The following is a 4430-nucleotide window of genomic DNA, read 5'->3' as shown; positions in this document are numbered from 1 at the left end:
TTTTCAGGTGCAGTTTTTCCCCACTTGGAATTCAGGTGAAGTGGTGGGAGCCAGGGCCGACTGGGACTTGAGTCGGCTACTGAGGCCACTGCAGAGTGCAGTGCTGCCCAGCGTGCAGGGAAGGACGGGAGGCTCCTGGTGGCCGCTCACCTGTGCTCTGCAGGCTGCGCTTGTGAGCAAGACTTCCTTCAGCGGCCCAGGAGTGAGTGGTCATGTGCGGGACACCTTGCTGGGGCGATGAGCGCTGCTGGGCACAGGAGCCCGGCCCTCGAACTCACGCTGGCGTTAAGACTGGAAATGACCTCCCAAGCTGAGGTGTCCAGAAGGACCCCCAAACCACTTGAGCTGGGTGTGGCGGTGCACGCCTGGAATCCCAGCACTCTGGGAGGCCGAAGCAGGAGGAGCACGTTCCTGACGCGCAGGTGCCACCAAAACCAGCCACCTGCTGTGACCCCAGCCACAAGGAGCAGAAGTTTGGGGCCTCCCCTTGGTGCGTGCTGCACCCCCATGCCCATGTCGGGGTGGGTGTTTGGTGTGTACCTGGCGGCGTCTGTGACCTTGAGCTCCCAGGTACCCTGTGCCACCTGCCTCAGCCCTGCCCTTTAATGCCTAGAGATAGATACCTAGGGTGCAGTGAGTCCCTAAGAGCTGATTCTTCCTTCGGATTGAGGCTTACCAGCGCCCCACTCTCCCCTCGGGGCGGGAAGGGTTTGTCAGAGCCAAGAGGCCATGTCTCTAACTGGCAGTGGACTCGTTCATTCGTTCATGCAGGCCGTGTCTAGTCCGGGGCTGGAACCCAAGGCCTCTGCCTCCTTCCAAGTGCTCACCACTGAGCCACACTCCGAACCCCTGTACATTTAAAAACCTTTTTCTTAAATTCTTTTATTGGCACATTTTAGGTATATAGTACATTTACATTTATCATGGGGAACTTGTACCTTTACATAATGTATCCATTTTAAAACAATTTTGAGACAGGGTCTTGCTAAATTGTCCAGGAAGCCCTTTGAACTTGCAATCCTGCCTCGGCCTTTGGAGTAGCTAGGATTATAGGCATTGCCACTATGCCTGACCTAAAAGTAAGGTTGTTAAAAGGGAAAAAAACCCCAAAAACTAAATTAGAAAAACCTTAATTCATGCTGGGTTTTTGGTTTTTTTTTCTTTTTTGGTACTGGGGATCAAACTCAGGACCTTGTGCTTGCGAGGCAGGTGCCAGGGCACCACTGAGCTAAATCCCTGGCCCTGTTTGTTTTTTGAGACATTGTCTATGCAGCCCAAGCTCATGGGGATCCTCCTGCCTCAGCCTGCAGAGTTGGTGAGCACTGCTGTGGCAGGTGGAGTGTTTTCTTGCCCAGGCCTGGGCAAGGGCTGTTGCCATTAAACCTCAGGTCGGAAGTGCAGGGTGGTCCTGGGGCAGCAGGGCAGCTGGCCTGGGCGAGGTGGGCAGCATACTGGGCCTTGGCCTCAGGGCTGAGGGTTCATTTTCATTCTGGGAGGAGACGAAGGAGACTCGCTGCTGTCTCCAGGGCTCTGTCCGACTCCCTCATGAAGCTTCGGTTGGAAATACTCAGATCTGAGAGGCGGTGGTCCAGAGACAGCCTTAGGGTTTGGCATTGAGATCTGGCCTCCAAGGCGGCTCAGCATTGTGGGGACAGCGGGCGGGCCCCGCCCCCCATTTTAGACCTCGCTGTGCTTCATCTTCTCCTAGCACACAGCTGGAGGGATCTGTGTCCTCACCACCTTCGATTTCCGCGGCATTCTGGGAGACCGAGGTAGGAGGAAGGCAGGCTGGAGCCCTGGCAACCTAATGCGGGCTTTCCTCAATGGGGAGCCCTGGGGTGCAATCCCCAGCATGGTGGGGGGCGGGGAGACTTCTGGCTCTGGGACACTGGTGCTAAGGCAGGAATCACGAGTTCAAGGCCCTCCCCAGCTACACAGCCAGACCATGTCTCAAAAACCAAATACGACAAAACCCTGTGGGCACTGAGCACGGGCAATGATTCAGCTCAGACCCACAATGTTCTGGTTACAGCCTGGTGCACAGGTGGAGCAGGAAGTCTGCTCTGTTCCTGCACCGATGCTACCCGCATACACAGGAACTGGGCCGGAGCACACCTTCCCAGCCGAGGTGGGCAAGCCATGTTTTCCTGTCACTGAACCACTTAGCGAGAAGTGGAAACTGTCGCTTTGCCAGGGTCCCGAGACCCCACTGCCTCATCACCTTTACCTCACAAGCAGTCACCAGCTTTCCCTCTGGTTCTGAACTCTGGTGCAGGTGGAGCCTAACGCCTCGGGCCTGGCTCTGTCTGGAGCGTCCTGGGTCCCCATGCTGGCTGGGAGTGTAGGGCTTACGTGGTCTCTGGAGGACAGAAGCCCTCACTGCCTTTTTGGGTACACAAAAATACCCACAAAAGTGTTAATGCTGCTGCTTTTCCAGCCTAATTCACAGGACGGACAGGCTGAATAGTGCTTTTGAGAGCCATGTACTGTTTTCATCTAAGGAAAAAGGCATTCTGCCTTTTGTTTTTTTGTTGTTTTGGTTTGTTTTGAGACAGGGTCCCACTATGCAGTTGAGTGTGGCCTTGAACTCACTATGTAGCCAGGCTGGACTCAAACTCACAGCGATCCTCCTGCCTCAGCCTCCCAAGTGCTGGGATGACAGGTGTGCGGCACCACGCACCTTTTGTTTTAAACACAAGTTTGAGGAGTACACTTGACTTGATCTTCCCCCGGTCAGGGGCTGAGGTAACAGCAAGTGGGCAAGCATCCCAGCCTGACCTCAGGCCTCAGGCCTTGCGCTCAGCAGACAGGGCAGGTGTGGTCAAGGCCAGCAGAGACCTGAGGGTGCATCTGGGGGTTCCGTGCCGTCAGAAGCCCTGCAAACCATGATCAGTGCAGAGTACAGATGTGGTTCTACTAGTGACTATTTTAACCTGGGCTGTTTAACAGAAAGAGACCAGAGCAGCAGAACTGCCAGCGCATACTCCGAACTTTTGGCCCTGCCGTGTGGCCTCAGCAAAAACACAGTCTGGGGACCCCTCTGCTGTGGCCTTCATCCAGCAAAGGGTTCTTTGTGTGTTTCGTTGCCTTCCATCGTTCACCAGTTTCTTCAGTGGGAAGCTTAGCAAGGTCACGTCCAAGTGAAGGCCCTTCACACTCGAGGGTGGGCAGCAGGACTGGAGCCTCAGAGCTGCACAGCCAGGCCGAGGTGCTATGTGGAACTCCGGAGCCGCTGGTCTCAGCAGACTCGCCCGCCCCATGCAGGCCACAGCCCTGGGCTTCACAGTGTGGTCCAGTGGGCTGAGTTAAATGAGACAGTCCTCACGAGGACCCAGCTCTCCTGCAGGAGCCAGGTGTGGATTCGGTTCTGGTCCCCAGCTGTTCTGGAGCAGCACTGTCCTTTCCCCTTTTACTGAGACAGATGGCTGTGCAACACAACCCACATGCACAGCCACAAGATACGCCGACTCCCGTGGACAGCACCAGATGGCCGGTGCAGTCTGCTGGGATACCACAGGTGAGTGCTGGGTATCCACAAGCCTGGATTTACACATCCATCTACGCCGGGCAGTGGCGCACACCTGTGATGCCAGCACTCTGGAAGGCTGAGGCAGGAGGATTGTGTGAGGCCAGCTCGGGGAAGCGCTTGACCATTGAGCTTTTCTTTTTACAAAAATGGAAAAGGTTAGTCCCATTTTGGCTCTAAAATTATCGGTAGTTAATGATGTTAAGAAAATAGATGATGTTTTATTTCAGAGCTAACACAGTACAGTTCCTGAAAACTGGAGGTGATTTTAGCTAATGCCACACAAGATGTTCTACACGAGGGCCCTAAATCCATCTCATAAAACCCACATTTCTAAGTATGCCAGAGTGCGGGCTAAACCTTCAGCAATGCTCAGATGTATCAGCATGACAATCTTCACAATCCCCGAGGCAATTATAAATGCTCAGTAAGTATATACTAAATTAGGGTGGTGAGCTGGGTGTAGAGGTGCAGCCTGTAATCCCAGCTACTCCAGAGGCCGAGGCAGGAGGATTGCAAGTTTGAGGCCAGCTCTGGCAACTTAATGAGACCCTGTCTCAAAATAAATGGCTGGGGTGTCGCTCAGACCTTTCTGGTTCAGCCACCAACACTGAAGAGAATGAACGCATGAATGAGTAAGATTCAGGCCCAGCACCAGATTTCCAAGCCTAGCATTCAAGAAATAAAACCTTCCATGTGTGAGAACTATTTCCAACAGGTTCAATGCACAAGGTCATAATAAAAAGAACTTCTGGGGGCCGGGGATTTAGCTCAGCGGTTTCGCCGCCTGCTGTGCAAGCACAAGGACCCAAGTTCGATCCCTGGTACCAAAACAAACAAACAAAAAAACCCCCCAAAACAAAAAGAACTTCTGGTAAGACTTAATCAAGACATAAATCGGGGA

Source organism: Heterocephalus glaber, unplaced genomic scaffold (genome assembly GCF_053883595.1).
Source record: "Heterocephalus glaber isolate CG9 unplaced genomic scaffold, H.glaber_assembly_v1.0 deba00001773, whole genome shotgun sequence".
Lineage (NCBI taxonomy): Eukaryota > Metazoa > Chordata > Mammalia > Rodentia > Bathyergidae > Heterocephalus > Heterocephalus glaber.
This window is presented reverse-complemented; position numbering follows the sequence as displayed.